Source organism: Lutra lutra, chromosome 3, assembly GCF_902655055.1.
Source record: "Lutra lutra chromosome 3, mLutLut1.2, whole genome shotgun sequence".
In the NCBI taxonomy this organism is placed as follows: Eukaryota; Metazoa; Chordata; class Mammalia; order Carnivora; family Mustelidae; genus Lutra; species Lutra lutra.
This window is the reverse complement of record NC_062280.1, coordinates 81041622-81063046: the sequence shown is the minus strand read 5'-3', so window position 1 is coordinate 81063046 and position 21425 is coordinate 81041622. Positions and strand designations below refer to the sequence as shown.

Here is a 21425-nt window from a genome sequence, read left to right as displayed (position 1 = left end):
ATCATTATGATATCATCCAGAGTATTTTCACTTCCTTAAAAATCCTCTGTGCTCCAACTATTCATGCCTCACCCCCAACTTCTTACAACCACTGATTTTTTTACTGTCTCATACTTTTACCTTTTACAGAATGTTATATAGTTAGAATCATACACTATGTAACCTTTTCAGATTGTTGCTTTCACTTAGTAATATGCATTTAAGTCTCCTTTATGTCTTTACATGGCTTGATTGCTCATTTTTCAGTGTAAAATAATATTTCATTGACTGGGTGTACCTCAGTTTATCCAAACCCCTACTAAAGAATGTCTTTTTTTGTGTCCAAGTTTGAGCAATTATAAATAAACATGCATATGCAGATTCCTCTGTGGACATGTTTTCAACTCATTTGGATAAATTCCAAGGAAAATGATAGCTGGATAATATGGCAAGAGTATATTTAATTTCATAAGAAACTCCCATATCGTCTTCCAAAGTGGCTATACCATTTTGCATTCCCACAAGCAAGTTCTATTGAACTTTCCTATTAAAAGAGAGTTCCTATTGCCCCACATCCTTGTCAGCATTTGGTGCTTTCAGTGTTCTGGATTTTGGCCACTCTAATAGGTGGATAGTGGTACCTCATTGTTGTTTTAATCTGCACCTCACTGATAACAAACAATATGGAATTATCACTTAATATGCTTGTTTGTAATCTGTATAACTTCTTTGGTGAGGTGTCTCTTAATGTCTTTAGACCATTTTTAAAATGAATCGTTTGTTTTCTTATTGTTAAGTTTTAAATGTTCTTTGTGTATTTTGGGTAATAGTTCTTTATCATATATTTCACAAATATTTCCTCCCAGTCTGTAGCTTGTCTTCTCATCCTCCTTATATTATATTTTGCAAAGCAGAAGTTTTTAATTTTAATGAAGTTTAGCTTATCAATTATTTTTACATGGATCATGTCTTTGTTGTTATAGCTAAAAAAAAAAAAAGTCTCCATACCAAAGGTCATCTAGGTTTTTTTTTCTTTTTTTTTTCCCCGTAATCTCCTGGAAGTTTTATAGTTCTGTGTTTTATACCTAGTTCTACAATCCATTTTGAGTAAATTTTTGTGAAGAGTGTAAGCTCTGTTGCTAGAATCTTTTTTTTTTTTTAATGTTGTTTCAATACCATTTGTTGAGGAGAATTTCTTTGTGTTTCATTGTATTGCTTTTGCTCCTTTGTGAAAGATCAATTGATTATATTTATAGGAGTCTATTTCTAGACTCTATATTCAGTTCCATTAATAAATATATTTATTCTGTTTTTAATACTATGCTTTCTTGCTTACTACAGCTCTATAGTGAGTCTTGTTAGGGTAGTTGTCAGTCCTCCAACTTTTTTCTTCTCCAACATCATGCTGGTTATTCTACGCCTTTTGCCTCTACATATAAATTTTATAATCAGTTTGTCATGCACAAAATAATATACTAGATAAAATTGGGACTAGATTTTGGTTGGTATTTCATTGAATCTATAGATAAAGATGAGAAGAACTGGCTTTTGATAGTATTGAGTTTTCCTTTCCATGAACAAAATTTCTGTCTATTTATTCAGGTTCTTTTTTTATTTAGTTTATAAAAGTTTTATAGCTTTCCTGATATGGATCTTGTACAAATTTCATTAGATTTCTACATAAGTATTTCCTTTTCTTGGGTGTTAATGTAAATTGTATTATATTTTTATAGTTGGTATATAAGAAAGCAATCAACTTTGTATATTACCCTCTGTATTTTTTAACATTGTTGGGATGCTTTTTAGTTCCAGAAGATGTTTTGTTAATTCTTATGAATTTTCTATGTAGATAATGATGCCATCTATGAACAAACATAGTCTTTTTTCTTCTTTCCAATTTGTAGACATTTTCATTCCTTTTCTTGTATTTTTGCATTAACATGGACTTCCAAAAGAATGTTGAAAAGGAGTGTTGGGGGGCACCTGGGTGGCTCAGTTGGTTAAGCATCTGTCTCAGCTCAGGTCGTGAACCCAGGGTCCTGGGATCAAGTCCTGTGTAGGGCTCCCCACTCAGAGGAGAGTCTGCTTCTCCCTCTGTCACTCTCCCTGCTTGTGCTCTCTCTCTATTTCAAATAAATAAATAAAATCTTTGGGGAAAAGAAAGGGAAAAGATGTGTTGAGAGAGGACATTCTTGCCTTTTATTTGATCTTGAGGGAAAGCACTGAGTTTCTCTATTAAGTTTCCATCTATTCCTATTTACTAACAGTTTTTATCATGAATGGATTCTGTACTGAGTTTTATGAAGGAGAAACCAATACATGTAATGAAGATAGAAGTCTGTGGTGATTATATTTGATCCCAACTCTTTACTCCTTACCCACTACTATGTCTTTTATAGGATTAATACACTTTCCCATCCTATTTTGGACTGGGAAAGTGTATTCAATTGTCTAATGTAATGTGAATGAGCATTATGTGTGCCATCACCAGACACAGGTTTTGAAAGTGCATGATTTGGCTCTGACTCTTGTTCCTTATGTTCCTATCTTGTCCTAGAAATAGAAGTCACTCCTTCACCCTCAATTGTGGATAAGAACCTTACATGGTGAGGAAACCCACAGCACCACCTAAAATTTGAAACAAAGTCTTATCCTAGAAGAGAGTCTACTGAGTTTATTGCTCTTGTTCCTGAACCTCTTGACAAAGAGCTAATAGCATATCGTAGACTTCTTAAATTGAGAAAAGAAAAATGAGGTAAGGCAAGCAGTGATTACTGGTGATTCTGATGACCTATTTATATTAGGAGGTCTTAGAATCATCTCCCCTTTTATGGAGATAATCTGATACTTAATTTGACAACATAAAATTTATCCTGGCTGCATGTATAGAAAATCCAGGAACGTGGAAATGTTCCTCTCAATTTTATAAAAAAATAAAAATGGTCTTTACAAGAACATGAAAAGACAATTAGCTTTGTTATGCCTTAGGACATTTCATAGATCCATTTCTCAAATATGGAAGATTAAAAAGCAAATAAAAGATATGAAAATGTTAGCTCTTAGATTACTTTCAAAATGTACATATTTTACCAAATTCAATTCCTTTTTAAAAGGTCATCTATCAGGGCTCCTGGGTGGCTCAGTGGGTTTAGCCTCTGCCTTCGGCTCAGGTCATGATCCCAAGGTCCTGGGATCGAGCCCCACATAGGGCTCTCTGCTCGGCGGGGAGCCTGCTTCCTCCTCTCTCCTCTCTCTCTGCCTGCCTCTCTGCCTGCTTGTGATCTCTGTCAAATAAATAAATAAAATCTTAAAAAAAAAAAGTCATCTATCCCAGTTCTTAATAAATTGATTCTTTATTTGCTTTTGTCTATTTTAGATAATAAAAATACCTAGTTGTTAATTAGGGTATTTCAGCTAATATTAAGGGAGAAAGACATAGATTAATTTCCTTTACCTTAGAAAGCAAATAGAAGAAGGTATTACTCTTAACCAAAGCTGCATAAATATATAAATTACTTTATTGATTTATTGATTTCCTCCAGTTATTATTTTCAGAGAACATTATTAAATGAGTCTGCTACTGAAAACATAAAAGAAATTTTTCCAGAACTTAAATATCAGAAAAGCAGAGATCAATAGAAGAAATAAATTCATTTTAAAAATCAGACATGAATGTGAGATACAAGCTCTAAAGCAAATTAAATTCCCTAGAGCTGCCCATCAGCCAGCCACGACAGGTTTGAAGGTCATTGTTGCTGGCTATTTGGCTAAATTTCAACTCAATTTGGGCTCTGATCAGTGATTCAAAACTGACCCACACAGATGGGCAACCGTGTGGTGCCCTAGTGCATATTAATCGGAAGATTCCCCTACTCCGAAAAGGAAGAGATCAGATGTTTAAAAATAAACTGTGTGAGGACAAAATGTAGAAGGCTTGAATGATGTGCCAAACAATTCTGAGACACTTTGCATATTGACTCTTAACTCCGTGGTGCCTTTTTGCCTGTAGGGAACCTAGATCCTACTACGTAAGTCATTTTTCCATGTGTGAGAGGAAGCAGTAAAGGAATAAACATTTGGTTCAAATGATTTGCGGACATTTTAGATTTATAGAATACAAGACATGCTAACTTTCTATTTTATTGGTCTTTATAGTAAAATATGGTTAGCTTTAATTACACATTTATTTGTGCCTGATCTTTGGTTCTTGATACCTTGGTGTATGATGTATGATGAATTGGAAGTGTAATCAAAATATGAATTAGTACAGGGCTTTGAGAATTCTATTTCACTTTGAATTCAGATTTGTTTAAGGAACTAATGCCTTTCTACTATTTAATTACAGATATGTGAAAATAGTTTCTGTTTTCTTTGGTAAAAATAACTATATGTAGACCAAAGAAAAGATAGAGATGATAAAATATACAAATGTTATTTGAATATTTTCTATTCTTACACATTCTTTATTTCCTTAATAGATGCATTTTTAAGAAAAGATATAATTGGAATAATTTTATGATGAGCTCAAATTCCCCTATAAAGCAAAAGAAAAAAAAAGATTGTCATGTTTCCACAGTATGAATAGCAAATACAATAAAAGAAATGTTTAGTTATTGATGTGAAAAACTTAACAAAGATTATCTGATATTTAGATTCTGACAATCTTTTGTATTTAATCAAAACTTCTGTTAAAAGTGTCTTATTTTGATAATTTAAATGAACTCTACAGACCTTCAATTTTCATTATATAACCAAATGAATCTTGTCAAATCTTTGCCTCCTTTTTAATCATTGCTTTGCAACAATAGCAAAAAGATACAGATAGCATTCTTTTATGGTTATTTTTAATTTCTTTATTATTGATACATAATGGACTATTATTTGTATCCCTGTTAAAATAATAATTTTCTTTCTCTCATCTTTGTATACCTCATTTTGTAAAGTGAGATTTTAAAAATTATATTCTCAAATTAAATATAAATAATTAGAGCTTCTTTTATCTTTGAGAGCTTTCCTCTTATGTATCATTTGAATTGGTATTCTATGGTTTCTTCCAACTAGAAATTGCTCAAACATTTTCAGGCACAATCCTGTCATATTTATCTCTAAAGCACAAACAATAACAATAACCACTGATAGTTCTGAATGGGCTTGGAATTTTACTCAAAATCTTACTTGTGTTACCTTTTATTTAATACTAACTAGAATCCTGTTGTATGTTATGATGGCATCCTCTATTTCCCTTTTCTTGTCTTCATTATGTTTGGAAGTATATATTTAGGGATTTTTTTCCCACTTAATTTGTAAGCTCCATGTTAAAACCCTCTTGACATGTATCTGTTTTTTTTTTTTAATGGGAAAATCCATAATAATAAGATTGTCACATACCATTTGATCAATAAGTATTTGTTGGACAAATTAATGATTAGAAGAGGAAGATATTGTAATTGTTAAAAATGAGAACATAAGGCTAAATTTAGTAACTTGATTGCCATCACATAGCTAATGAGAAGCAGAGCTCAGAATCTACTAAGATCCATGTATATCTCTATTCTACATGAATCTTAATAAAAAGCCCTTAGTCTTACCATCATGGTAACACATGCAGATATAGACCTTCTTTCATAACCAGTGGCTTACCTTTGTCATAACTATCTTCTCAATTATCAATCTTCTTTCTTTGTTTTTTGTTTTTGCAATTATTTTTCATCTAATTTCTCCTTTTCTATGTCCATTTATCCAACAGTTACTTTATCTCAAATATCGGGTAATTGATCTTTTTCTGCATTATTTTTCTCTCTGGCAGTATAGCCAAACACAAGCACTGGTTTTAATTTCCTAAAATATTTTCCTTTTCATTCTTTTTTTTTTTTTTAAGTTTATTTATTCATTTGAGAGAGAGAGACAAAGACAGAGATAGTACAAGAAGTGGGAGAGACAAAGAGAGAGGGGTAGAAGCAGACTCCTCTCTGGGTGGGGAACCTGACTTTGGGCTCCATCTGAGGACCTGCAGACCATGACCTGAACCAAAGGCAGACACTCAACCACCTGAGCCATCCAGACGTCCTTATTTTCTTTTACAACACAATTTTGGCATAAAGTGTCACTGTACAGAAGTTTCAAATTGAATTTCATCTATGTCTAATGGTTTTCTTGGGATGTGGGGAGGATTAAGGCCCAGGAAAGCTGTTACAACACCTGCATCTTCCAATTTAGACAGAATAGATCTGCTTTTGTCAGTTTTATATATCGGTTTTTCCTCTATATTTTAATGTGAAGAAAGGATTCTGTTATTATCAGTAACACAATAGTAGTAGTCATAGTAAAAATATTTCACCTTACTCAACTGAGTAGTTAATAATTCAAACTTTGAGCCAAAGACCACAAAGTAATATCCTTAATCTCAATTATACTCCTATTTTTAAACACTTTATTTTTTGTCCTGGGTGCCTGTCCTCTAGCCTGTTCTATAAACCATATTATTAATGAGCTCCAATACCCTCAAAAATGAATAGCTATTGCAAGAATATCCAGGAGTTTGAAATGTTAGAGTACATTCAGCATTTAAATCATATACATACTTGGGATTTTAGGATCACTAAATCTGAACAGATGGCATTAAAAACTACCACTGAGTATAGCTCAAAAGGAAGAATCCCAGGGAATTCAACTTCCCTCTACTCACCTAACTTGTGTTCTTCCGGAACTGAAGGTTTAGATTGTGTTGTTTCAGTGGTAGATGATATTTAAATGGTTTCTCCAAGTCCTCAATGCTCTTTCATGCCCATATGTAAAACTCTGATAAGTTTGAAGAATTATTTTGATTGTCCCCTATCCACCTCTTTCTTTTTTGCCCTTTGAAATGCAAAATATAGAGGGGTTAATATTTAGATTTTCTATAGGTGATGATAGTTGTTTATACTGTTTTTTAATAATTGAAATATCTCCTTAAGAGACTTTAGTTTGCATTTATTTCTTTTAATGGACATTAATTATTTAGGTTATTTAGGTTATTAAAGTGTGATGCTTTTCAATTTAATAGTCAATAACCAATTTAAGTAAAGAAAGAAATTGCCAGTAACTTATATTATTTTTTCAGTAAGATAAGAATGTCTGGTCTTGTATTTCCATTTTGTTATCAAACTATTTTATAATATCAAAGTAGAACAAAAGACTATTAATTAAAATGTTAATCAGTTAAAATAATACTGGGAACATTGTATCACCCTGAGTTTCCCACCATTTTGGGATGAAATGCTCAAAAATCAGAAGCTTTCCACCTATGACCAGATCAAGGTGTATAAAGCCATTGTTTTTAGTTCATTTATCAACTTCAAGACCTTTTCCCAAATATACATTAGAAATTTCTAAGAAAAATATTTTATTTTACCTATTCTCACTTCATTAGAAATCTCCTCACAGATGAAGTATTTGAGGACCCATTCTGACAGGACAGAACACAAAGACTATTTTTATTATTGAATTAATTTGTCTCTATCTTCTTAGTTATTGAGAATCTAATGTGAAACTTAGTATTCTAACAAATAACATAAAGAAAACAAAAACATTGATCTTGGAACTCTGTGACTTTTTCAATGATCTCTGGAAAATTCCCATCACATTGAGCACCTTTCACTTGTTATTGAGTAGGGTTTAAATTGCTCATCAATTTAAGTTTAAGTCAGAGCCCAGAGGTGTTGTATAAATCAAGCTTCTTGGATCTAGTGAGAGATTCTATAAATTGTTATGTATGTAATATATAGATCTAAGGCTAATTTGTTCTCCATTGTTTTTTAAGATTTTTTTTTTATTTATTTGACAGACAGATCACAAGTAGGCAGAGGCAGGCAGAGAGAGACAGGAGGAGGAGGCAGGCTCCCCGCTGAGCAGAAAGCCCGATGTGGGACTCGATCCCAGGACCCTGAGATCATGACCTGAGCTGAAGGTAGAAGCTTTAACCACTGAGCCACCCAGGCACCCTTGTTCTCCATTTTTATGTTATTTTGGAAATGTTAGATACGTGAAATCATGCAACACATAATCTTTCCAGATTGCCTTCAGCATAATTTCCTTAAGATTCACTGAATTTGTTATGTGTTTTATATATATATATATATATATATATATATATATATATATATATATAATCTATTTCTTTTCACAGCTGAGTAGTATTTTATGTTATGGATGCACCATGGCTTGTTTAACCATACTACTGAAGGATTTTGGAGGCATTTACAGTTTTGGCTTATTACAAATAAAGCAATTATAAATATTCATGAATAGTTTTTTGTGTGTGAAAAATAGATTTTTATTTTCCTGACATGTATGCCCAAGAGTGCAATTGATGGGTCATTTGGTAAATCAGTTTTCAATTTTCATCCATTTTCTAGATATCTGTACTTATATGAGACGTTTAAAAAAATGGAAAACTTTAGGAATTTGGACCTGATGAAGACTCAATACCAAAAGAAAGACCAAATCAAAGGAAAAAATACATAAATTATTCTTCATCACAATTAAAAATCTGGGAGATGTTTTCTAATAATATGTCTGATAAAGAACTTATACATAAAATATGTAAAAAAATTCTTAAAACTTAGCATTAAAAATGTTTTTTTTTAACTCCTTGAAGTATACAAGAGCTTCACTTTTAGGAGGAGTGATGAGAAGAAGCCTAGAGGTTCCCCAGATGGTACAGAATGTGAAGAGTACATGATACCATATTATCATAACATTGAGCTATCCTCTATTGAGTTTATCAGTGAACTTATCCATTTCCTTATTAAGGTGTTATCTGATTGAAGGCAAAAAAATCTTCTAAAATTAACAAATAAAGCAAAGCAGAGTGAAAACAGAACAGATGCAGAATGAATAAATTTTAAATTTATTGGATCCTATTTTGCATAAGACATAATGAAAAGCATCAGTGGAGGATAAGTTTATTTTTTGAGTTTTACATTATGAAAAAGCATATCTATATCTATATATAGATATAGATATAGATATGTTATTAGGACTAAACTTGGATCAATGGTAAAAAGAGATATTATCATAGTGTTATGAGACTACTTGCATGCCCTCTAGTTATAGCCTGTAGAAAATTTACTCCTTTCTGCCTAAGGAAGCTACGTACATACCGCAAACTAAGACACAGATTACTTATGACAATGAAAAACCTAAGTAGAAATATTAAATGGAGAATTGGAAACGAGAATCTGATTTCAGAGATGTATAATAGATTAGAGATAAAAAGAAATGATGTTAGCGTCAGATGCATAGAAAAGCTGAAAAGATCTAAAGAGAGATTAGATCAAAGTAGGAGAAGCATTTCAAAAAATTTGGAGATTTTAGTAAAAATCAAGAAGAACACAAGTCAGTCATCAAGACTAAAAAGAATGACATAGAAAGTTGCAAACCATTGTGTATGTGGTCAACCAAATAATATTCTTCCACATAAGGCCAGAATCCCAAAGAAATAAGTGATTTTTAGGCCTTAATGTCAAATTATCCTACTAAGATAAAATTACTAACACAAATCACTAACAGAGAAAGAAACAGCATGAACTAAGACTCTTTGTAAAAGTTATAAATGGTATGTTTTATTCATCTGTGTATAACTCCCACAAATTGATCTTTCCAAAGTGACTTTCCATTTTCAATATTTTATTATCCCATTTTCATTGAAATTTATTACAGTATACTTACTGTGTAAGGAAGTTCTCTACTTTCCTTTGACTAATTCTTTGGGTTCTTAAAAAACTCCATAAAAACTATACAATTTTCACCATATTAAAATGATCCTAAGCAAATATTCCAATCATATTTCCACTCTAGCTTTTATAGAAGAGTTGAATTGTAGAGAGTTAAAAATATCACACAGTGATACAGATATCAGTTTTCTCCCACTCAATGACTTTTTGTGTATTCATCTATAATTTATTTAAAGAATTTCATTCTGGCATAGAAATGACTCATCTGTTCTCTTCTTAGCAGCGGCTGAAGATACTCAATAAAAGTAACAAATTGAGATTATTTTCCAAATAATGAATTTTAAAATGCTGTAAAGAAATCTATAACAGAGATAGTACTACTTATTTGATGATAATCTAATTCTTCATAAATGTGCTTATACTTCACAATTGTTTTACATTTAATATTTACTTAATAATAAATCACTGAATGATTAAATTCTTCTAAAACATTACTGAAGGAACTGAAAAGGATAAGCCAATGTATAGGTTCAGTAAGTTTGAAATAAGTAAAACCCTTATGTTTAATAAAATACTTTCTAATATTCAGAAAATAATAGATTACTTTCAAATGTAGATTGAAAGAAAACATCACAGTTGCCCCTGGAAGGAGAGTTGAATTTGTATCCACAATTGCTACATATATAAAATGGTCAGGTTTCATTAAAAAAAAACTTCTAATACATGAAAAGACATGTGGGTGTGACCCACATTCAGGAAAAAGACACTTAATAGAACCACAGATGCTGGACTTTGTAAACAAAGACTTTTAAGACAGCTATTATAACAATGGTCAAAGAATAAAAGAACACCAGGCTTAAGGAACTCAAGGAAGGTATGTTAACACTGACTTACCGAATGCAGAATATTAATACAGAGATGGAAATTATAAAAAGGACAAAATTGAAGAACACAACAACAAAAATAAAAATTTGTGACTTGAGCTGTTAGAAAATTTGATTTGAACTGTTAGAAGAAATAATCAATGAGTGCATGATAGTCAGTAGTGATCATCTAGCCTAAAAAGCAAAGATTAAATAAATGAAAAACAGTAGTGATCATTTAGCCTGAAAAGCAAAGGGGAAATAAATGAAAAAGCAAAACCAAACAAAAACACAGCTTATGAGAAATGTTTGAGACAATTAAGTAAACCAACAAGTGAAATCATCCTTCACAAATAAAGTGAAATTAACATATTCCCAGATCAACAAAATCTAAGAATTCACAATGAGTAGATCCAACTTAAAAGAAGGAAAGAATGTTCTTGAGCCTAAAAGTAAATGATGCCAGAAAAATAATTCAATTCCCCCTTGGAAACATGAAGAATGTTTGTAGTGTGCTGAATTGTGTCCACCTCAAAAATTCTTGTAAGTATGACAGAGCATAAAAATAAAAAGTAAAAAAAGATAAGGCAATGGTGCGATATCGAAGAGAAACTCATGTAAGATTCTTGGGAAAGCAATACAACTTCGGCTTGTTAGAGGAGGACTCAGGAGATAACACAAAGACATTAACAATGACACAATGAGCACCATATATATCCGCAATACTGGGGCCCCCACCCTAAATGACCTCAGAGGCAACCGCAAGACAAAGGAGACTAAGGCCATCAATATGATTGAGGTGGAGGAGGAAGAAGGAATATTCTCCTATGAACTCAAAAGCACTAAGCAAGGAAGATTTTAATAGAATCTAAGGTCATATGAAAGCTGATGAATCAAGAGGCAAAAAATCTAGGTTGATACTATTAATATGACACTGCACACTCTAGAAAAGGTCATGGAAACTTGGATGTTTAAGTTTACTAATTAGCTATTATTGTATAACAAACCATACAAATGCTTATACATTCGAACCACAATTTATATAGCTGACACATCTGTGGGTTAGTTGTATAGTTCTCTGTCTCAGCCAACTTAAATGACCTCTGCTATGCTCTCTCATTACTTAGTATGCAGTTTGTACATTGGCTAGTGCCTGGATGACGTAACGTGTACATTTGGTGTTTGGCTTGATGACTATTTTATGAAGAACCTTGATTCTCTTCTAATTGGCATTTCTTCAGCTGTCAGACTAGCTCTGAGTGTTTTACTTGATTTCTGGTTTCTGAGAGCAGCAAGAAACACTAAAAATTTAATATGCAAGCATTTGTCAAGCTTCTTCTTGCATCACATTTGGTAATGTCTCATTAATCACCCTGCTTTAAAAATTTGAGTTTGCTTACCATTTATCTTGATGCTGTTTTGCTGCTCAAACTATGGTTTACAGACAATAGCAAAGATACTGCTCTGTATGTTAGAATTGCATTACTTCAGATACCACATGGTTATAATGTCTGAATCTGTATTTTTACAAGATTTGTATATTACAGTTTGAGAAGAACTATTTAAACTTACTTAACAGAAAAGTGCTCTTCTACTTAAAGCTCTTTGATTTGTAGTTATTATAAGGACTGATTGCTATTGCCTTTATCTTATAAGGAGAGATATAAATGTGTAAGACACAAAGTGGCAAAAACTTGGTGGCATAAATTTTTACAACATAATCATTAAAAATTTTAAATTGTAATATATAATATTGCTATCCTTAATGTATAATTAGCATTTACTAAATATTGATATTGGGTTAATTAACTTAATATCCAAAATATATAATCAGAAAAACACTCTGTAAATCTATTTCACTACATTATAAATTTTAAAAGCATTAATTGATTAATTAAACACATTTAATTAATAAAATATTTCTCTATTATTTTTCTTAATTCCATAGCTTTCTTTCCACAACAATTTTTGTTACTACTCACATAACCATTTTGATTATGTCTATTCAATTTTTCCATATCTGGATTCAACTTCAAAACCATAATCCTGCTGCCTTTCTCAATCTCTGAACAGTTTCTGTGAGATGGCTTGGTTTTTACATTTCTCTAAATGGCTACCCCTCCAAAATTTATAATCCTATTCAGACTGCTTCCTTAAGCTGCAACATCACATCCCACTGCATTTTTTGCACTTTTATTTAGTCAAGTAATTCATTACCAAATCTATTTCCCCCCACAGATAAGCTGACAATAAATTCTCTCAGTTTTTTTTTTTTTTAAGATTTTATTTATTTATTTGACAGAGAGAAATCACAAGTAAGCAGAGAGGCAGGCAGAGAGAGAGGAAGAAGCAGGCTCCCTGCTGAGCAGAAAGCCCGATGTGGGGCTCGAACCCAGGACCTGGGATCATGACCTGAGCCGAAGGCAGCGGCTTAACCCACTGAGCCACCCAGGTGCCCCAAATTCTCTCAGTTTTCATTTGGTTTAAAGTTGGTTCTTCTTTCATTTTTCCAACATATTTTTGTACAGTGTAGAGTTCTGGGTTGATAACTTTTTTTTTTTTTTTTTTTTTTTTTTTTTGGTATTTCGAAGAAGTCACCCATTGTCTTCTGGTTTGCACAGTTTCAAAATATAAGCCTGCTGTTTATTCTTTATGCTTCTTTGTATGTAATGGGTCTTTTTGTCTGGGTATCTCCAATGCTTTCTCTATATCTTTGATTTTCAGCAGTTTACTTATGAAATGTCTAGGTGGTATGTGTTTGTGTGTGTTGTCCATCTTTTTTGGGGTCCACTGTGATTGTTGGGCCTGAATTTTGGCGACTTTTTTATTATTTTTGGAAAATTTTCAGCTGTTATCAATTTATATATTTCTTCCCTATTTTCTCTCTTTTCTTCTGAGATTCCAGAAATATACATTTTTTGAATGCTCACTTCTATTTCTTTCTTATAATTCTTCTTCTGTATGTAGTATGGTTAATTTCTAATGACCTATTTTCAATTTTCCTGATTCTTTAGTCAACTACGATGAGTCCACTTATGAGCCTTTCAAAAAAATTCATCTTTGTTATCATAGCTTCAATTTCAGCATTTCTATTTGACTTTTATTATTCCCATTACCTTCTGAAATTCTCCATCATTATGCACATTTTGCATTTCCCACTAAAAAATTTAATGTGTATATCACATTATGTATTATACAATATAATAGTTATTTAAAATTTTCTGTATTTTAGTTCTGACATATGGATTCATCTCTGAGTCTGGTTTTGTTGCTTGCTTTGTCTCTTGAAAGTGCATTGAACTTTTTTTTTTTTCTTTTTTTTCTTTTTTTGTCTGTTTCTTATTGAGTATTTGTCACTGAATTCTGGGCATAGAACAGCAGAGACATTCATTCCTGGAAAAGGGCATACATATTTTCTGCTTGATGGTTATTGTGGGGATTTAGCCAATCGAGTCCAGAGTTGAGAGTCTTGTTTTGTTTTGTTTTGTTTTGTTCCATTTTACTTCTTTGCTATGGTTACTGTCAACACATCATTGGCATAAAATTCCTCTAGAGCTATCTAGTGCAGTTAGGATTATTAAAGATTTTTTTCAATTAATGTTCTTGCATCACCCTCAATCTTTAGTCTTCCATTTATACCTTTATCCCAGAGTGGGTCTCTATTTATGTTTGTGACACTCTCCCTGGATTAGAGTGCTATCGCTTGTGACTTTTCTTGATAACTTATTGATGAGATGTAGCTGGATTTTCTGTTGGTCAATTTTCATCCTCCATTTTAGGGATGATTTGTTTCCCTGCCCAAATGATTATCCAAGATCAAATTCAAATACAGTAACTCCACCACACAGATCTTTTTTTTCTATCTTCAGTGGAATATCTACTTTTGGTTTTCTGAATCCCAAAGAACATGATTTATTCTCTTTGTTTGATTTCTACATTTTATTTTGTGATACATAAATGCTATTTATGAATTCTTGAGATTTTAAGTCTTTACAATGTTATTTTTATAATTTTTAAATTTTGGGACCCCTGGATGGCTCAGTTGGTTAAGTGTCTGCCTTCAGCTCTGGTCATGATCCCAGGGTCCTGGGATGAAGTCCAGCATGGAGATCCCTGCTCAGCAGGGAGCCTGCTTCTCCCTCTGCCTGCTACTCCCTCTGCCTACCACTCCCCCTGCTTGTGCTCGCTTGCTCTCTCTCTCTGACAAATAAATAAATAAAATCTTTTTTAAAAATTTAAATTCCTAAAGTGGGCAGAACACAGTTTATAATAAAAGCTCAAAGAATAAAACTACCCTTTAATATAACCCAATGTGTAATAAGTATTTGGAGGTTAAACATGTAAAGCTCAGTATCGACACCTTATAGCTTAAAATAATCATTCAAAAATGAACATTTTCATGTATAACAATAAGAATGTTAGGTGGAAGTGGTATGAATATTGAACAATAGACTTCCTTCCTAAGTTGTTGGCTTTATGTTGTAGGCTAATGACTTCATTAAATTAAAACTTCTGGGTCATTCAAAGTAGGAAAAGGATCTAATTTTTTAAAAGGTATAGCCTCACAAAGTTTTGCTGATTCTGCAAAGCTAACATATTTTATTTCTTTACAACATCTTATTCGTGGAAAAGAAAAATGATATAGTGGAATATTGGATTGATATTGAAGGGGCATGGGAACTCCCATAATAGTATAAGTTGAGCACTTTCATTATGGCGTATTGCCAGGATTCCACATAATATATTAGAAATTGTGACTACTCCCAGCTCCTTTCCATTAGCATTCATATGCTATTCCATTATTCATCATAAAAAAACCTTCATTTTTTAATTGACAGTGAAGGAATCTTTAGAATACGCAAAAGCTGCTTAGACTTCTTTCACACTCAACTTTACCAGTCTGCATTATTACACTAGGTACATTCCCTATGATTTGAGATACTATGATGGTTTGAAAAATGCTAAATATAGTTTCTGTGTGTGGAAATTGATAGAGAAGTTACAAAACTTAGATCATTTTCACAATCAAAACATGAGATGGTTATAAAGTTATATAACCAAAATATTTAAAGTAATCAGTTAATTTATAGAATATTTTCACACTTATTTTTTGTGAAAATCAATGTATTCATGTGAAAGAAAATGAATGGCTCTAAAAAAAGGTTGGTATACAAACTATTTGTGATAAAAGTTGAACTAATTCCTGATTCCTAAGAAGACACATGAAAAAACCAACAATCTTTTGAGTGAATTCATTAGATATCATTAGAAGAATTATAAAATAAATGGTAAATTATACACAGATTATATTAATTTATGTAACTTTTTATCTAACTGAAAACAAGTGGAGTGATTTATTTCCTATAAGTTCTTGATATGAAAACCCAAACATTCTATTTTCCTGATGAAATGCATACACATGTCCATACATTTTCTTTTCCTTTCTCATTACTAAAATATTTATTATAATTACTGAAATTGCCTCATGTGAAAAAGTGTCAACATTGTATTACAATGACAACCATCACTTCAATGTTATTAAATATATATAAACTTACTTATAATGTCTCCTGGACTTGTTTGTCTGGATGTGTGTTTCACAAATTATTCTTGACTGTTCCTTTCAGTTCAAGATTGATCTGTAAATTATATTAACATCTTAGATAACCTCAAATGTCTCCATCATGCCTCTTTTTAGGGCCTACATCAGGAAGATTAGACAGCATCAATATTGGTGACAACAACACAGTAGTGCATGTGAGTTTTCTATTGATGCAGCAGCAGGTGGTGAAATATATAATCTGCTCTTTTGTAGTTATTATTCCTTGGCATTTTTGCCCTGATGAAATGGTCCAACTAATTTATGAATAGGCAGTTTGCCACTCAAACAGATGGCCTTGACTGCAGCTCAGAGACTGTGTATAGTCCAAAAATGCCAATGTTGACAGGATTTTCAGACATAAAAAACCAAATGTCTGTCAGTCTCTTCTAAAGATGTGTCATCACTAATCCACTATTTATTGGATTGTGCTCTAATACAAAATTTTTTCATTTCCATAAGGAGTGATTATAAAAAGAAGTATTTTAGTGGAAAATTCAGAGTTGGGTTTCCCATTCCAAACAAAAAGGCAACACTTTATCTTCAAAGAGTAATAAGCTCAAAAATAAAGTATAATTCTATTCCATGACTTGTATACCACTGGGTCAAATCTGATTATGCCAACAAAATGAATAGACTTATTGCTTTAAAGATAAAAATTGCATCACAATCTCAATAGTTATTTGGTCTGATTTTATGTGAATATAAAATTTGGTAAGCTAAATTACATTACTTTCTAGTAATATTACTTTTACTTTTGATATATAATAAATCCTAAATTTAATATACTCTAAAATGACTATATTTTTCTTAGTTATTTGCAACATATATTATAGTAACCAGAGAGGTAGACAACAACAGAACTACTAATTTTACCTTCTGAGAGATGTTAGATCTTTAGTTGAAACTAAAGCATATATACCACATATTGGTACTATTATCAAAAAGTATTTATAGTAAGTCTTATTGATTTAAATGTCTATTTTACTGGTGTATATAGACACTGACCTTATTGGCTATGTTGTCTTGATATGACAGGGGACCATTTTTCTAAAAAAATCTCTGTTGTGATGTTTGATATGGGTAAGAGCATTGGACACAAAACTGTTTTGTCAAAGAGGTTTTAAAAATTTTTGTTGTGTGATATTCTACTGAATAAATATTATTTATTTCTAATGATATTCTACTGAATAAAACAGCAAATAACTGTTTTATAGTACAGAGAATGTTATTCCATCTAAATACTATCTCACCTAAATCCTAGACTCACCTTTGAAGTCATTTGGGACTTTTTAAGCAGTCACTTCTTTTTGGACTAGAAAAGAAACTCTCTTAAAAGCTTGCTTGAGGGGCGCCTGGGTGGCTCAGTGGGTTAAGCCTCTGCCTTCAGCTCAGGTCATGGTCCCAGGGTCCTGGGATCGAGCCCCGCATCAGGTTCTCTGTTCAGTGAGGAGCCTGCTTCTCCCTCTCCCTCTGTCTGCTCCTCCCCCTGCTTGTGCACTTTCCCCCAAAATAAGTAAATAAATCTTTAAAAAAAAAAAAAAAGCTTGCTTGAAGACTAAGAAGGGTTAAATGAAAAAAAAGATATAATTTATTTACTGTATATACATTCAAGTAGTCATTTGCAGTTTTAGTACTAGTTAAACAAAATAACGAGAACTGAATACTAGCAAATTTTGAAGTCATATGGTAGAGTTATCAGCATTTACAGACTTGCACCCTTAGAACAATCACACCAACAGACAACAGTTATAAATCAAGACTCTGTTTAAGTAATCACAATTTGCAGTCTTCTCTAAGAAGCCAAATTGCCAATAGGAACAAGCTTGGGATTTTAGTAAGAGTTCTAACATAAAGATAGATGGCTAGCTGGTTAATGATCTACAGATACATTTACCTCATCACTGTGTGCAGAACCCCTTGTGAGAGGAAAATGATAAAAAATGATCTTATTCTTTAGAAGTTCAATATATGATTTGTTAGACAGAACATATATCCAAATGAAGATACACCTAAAATCAAACAAGTAAAAGAGATAATATGAAGAGTTTTATAAGTGCTATGCCAAAATAATAGATTGATTAGTACTAAGTTATAAAAAAGGAAATTCAAATATCTAACAAAAAAAAATGACATTAAGAGATAATTTTTTCAGGGGCGCCTGGGTGGCTCAGTGGGTTAAGCCTCTGCCTTCAGCTCAGGTCATGATCCCAGGGTCCTGGGCTTGAGTCCCACATCGGGCTCTCTGTTTGACAGGGAGCCTGCTTCCCCCACCCCCACCTCTGTCTGTCTCTCTGCCTACTCGTGATTTCTCTCTCTGTCAGATAAAGAAATAAAATCTTAAAAAAAAATTTAAAAAAAGAGATAATTTTTTCAGAATTGGCAGTTTCCAGTCAGTTATTTAATGTCAAATTGATAAAATTCTTAATTACATAAGTGAAATTTCTCGAAACGTCCTTGACACTTCCTTTTCATTCCTCATAATATCATATTACTATTACCTTCTTAATTATAAAATGTTTCAGTCATACAGCAGAATATAATTTTGCAACTTAGATTTACATATTAGCTAATATTACAAAAAGCCTGCGAATCCCACCCAAAAATGCAAGATCAAGAAGGAATCATGCAATAGCAGATGAGAAAAAGTAGCCTTAGAAAGCAATCTGGATGAAAACGCCATGTAGTGGTGGATCTCAGAAAACTACCAGCCATCGGGAAATATACTTACTAATATAGTGTGCATTACCTAAGATAGAAAGATACAAAACTTCTTTGTGTCTGTTGACTTTGGAAGTAGGGTGAATAAGGCTGTGCCAGTACTCCACAGACTTGCTACTATTCGAATTAATACAGGAAACAAGGCTACATGAGAATGTAGACAAACCGTATTTACAGAAAATAGTAAAAACTATGGCTTCAGATAACTGATGCTTTGCTTTGTAAAGTCAGTCATAATGTTGTATGATACTCCTTTCCTAAACTGGGATATTCTAGCAAATAACTGATTTAGAAAAATCCAAGGAATTCAGTAAAAGGTAATGATAAAAGGAACTAACATAGCATAATGACAAGATTCAATTTAAAAAAGTGAGTTAAAGAGTATCAAAGATTATTAATAGATAAAGAACATTTACCAGAGGAAATACATTTATTTAACAGATGAATATTATAATCAAATATTTCTTATAAATCAAAATAATCAATGGAGGCACCTGGGTGGCTCAGTCAGTTAAGTGTTGGACTCTTGATTTCAGCTCAGATCATGATCTCGGGGTCCTGAAATCAAGCCCTACATTAGGCTCCATACTGGGCATGGAGCCTGTTTAAGATTTTCTCTCTCTCCCTATCCCTTTGCCCTTTCCTTCCCCACATTCTCTCTCTATGTCTGTAAAAACCTTATCATCATCATCATTAATCATCAATGGAATTATACTTCCATATAGGTTGGTAAGTACTAGATACACTTTTTTATTGCATAAAGAACTCTAAAAAGCAATTGATAAATTACTAAAACAGTAATAACAAATAAAATATAAAAACAATAAACAAATTTGAAACAAAACTTCCCACGTATTTGAAGGCATTAGAGAACAACCTAGAAAGTCAAGAGCTGAGAAGTCAACTTAATTAACAAAGAAAAATCACACTGAAATGTACTGGATCTTTTCACAACTTTCCCTTCCTTTCCCCCAGAGACTGTTCCCCTTCATGGGGCATAGAGGTTAAGAGAAAATAGATGAGGGCTTTAAGCAATCTCCCTAGACTACAGAGAAAAAAATAATTGCATGGGAAAGTAATGATGTATGTATTGTTACCATCTCTACTCTTCCCTCCTTAGGATAAGTTCACTGTGATTCCTTATGTTATTTTAGCCAAACACCTTTGTTTGCTTGTTTCTTTCTCTTTGTTTTTTCAATCTCACTTGGATCAAAACCATCAATTCCTGTCTCCTTGTCTTAGGGTTTTGTTCTATTTTACTTTTAAACTCCCATTGTAACAATTTTCTAATGATTCACTTTCCAACTTACATTTTAGAATGGCATTTGATAGGTTAACCCTAAAGGCTTAAAAAACAAAACAAAAACAACGAAATTGTCAGAAAATCAAGAAGAGGACATGTGCTTAGGAAGATTTATCTTCCAGGAATCCTCAATTTACATCACTTTAATCACTCTGGACTTATACTGTGGTCTCTGCTGATATTTATATCTATTCTCAAAAGAATGACCCAGAAAAATGTGAGGGGGAAGTAAGACTTTTTATCTATAGGATTAGAAGTGTAGGAAGAGGAATCCAGGGAGGCCTTAACAACTTTCCCATGGTGAAGGGTGCAGTATTTTTCCAAGTCCGAACCATCAGTAAGGCCTTCTCCAGCCTCTTACTCCATCCTTAATATCTCATGTGAGCTCCTAGTACATCTGGGTGAAATAACTGCAAAAGGGTGATATTGCCATGGATTATATAAATGGATTTTTCAAGTCAATTTAAAAAATACAACACAGTAGGAAAATCAGGAAATAGATGAAAAAAATGCTCAGAAAAAAAAAGAAAAGGATATCTAAATAAGCATCTGACCAGGTGCTCAGTATCATTAGTCAGAGTGAAAATACAAGTTTGAGGTATATATATAAAATCGGACAAAATGGCTAAAATGAGAAGATAAATGCATGTAACAAAAGACATGTACAAAATACTCATAGCCATCACTGGAAATCAAATGACTTTCAACACTAGAATGCCTAAGGAAATGTAGTATAACCATGTAATACATTACTAAATAGAAATAACATAATATCTCCAAAATTGACCCATGGAACTTGAAGTTAGAATAGTGTTACTTTTGGTTTCATAGGGAATGAAGACATCTTTGTTGCTAGTAATATCTATCTAAATCACAAATGTTCCTCTCTACAACTTGTAAATGTTCCTCAAGGTATAAACTTCAGATTAGTTCACTTTAGAGAATATATGTTATACTTCAATAAAATTTTATAGAAAATGTTTAGTAAATTACCATCTTATATATAAAAAGATCACAAACAGAAATATAAAAACTCAGAATAATGAGTAATAATAATAATGAGTAATAATAAAGATGAATACAGAGTCCAGAAATAAACCTACACATACACAGTTAATTGATTTTTGACAAGGGCACAAAGAATACACAATAGAGAAAGGATAGTCTCTGCAACAAAAGATTGTTGAGAAAACTGGATATTCACATGAAAACATTGAAATTGGACCTGTACCTTATATTATATATGA

At 32.3% G+C, this 21425-nt stretch overlaps 1 long non-coding RNA gene across 1 annotated transcript in view; it reads right to left on the bottom strand.

Moving 5' to 3' along the window:
• Positions 1-21425, bottom strand: part of LOC125095300 (uncharacterized) — a 57283-nt gene that overhangs the window by 26621 nt on the left and 9237 nt on the right. The window contains exons 2-3 of the long non-coding RNA XR_007125844.1: positions 6665-6834; positions 5620-5778 (exon numbers count right to left, since the gene is read on the bottom strand). This is a non-coding gene — a long non-coding RNA (uncharacterized LOC125095300). The remainder of the gene's footprint in view (positions 1-5619; positions 5779-6664; positions 6835-21425) is intronic.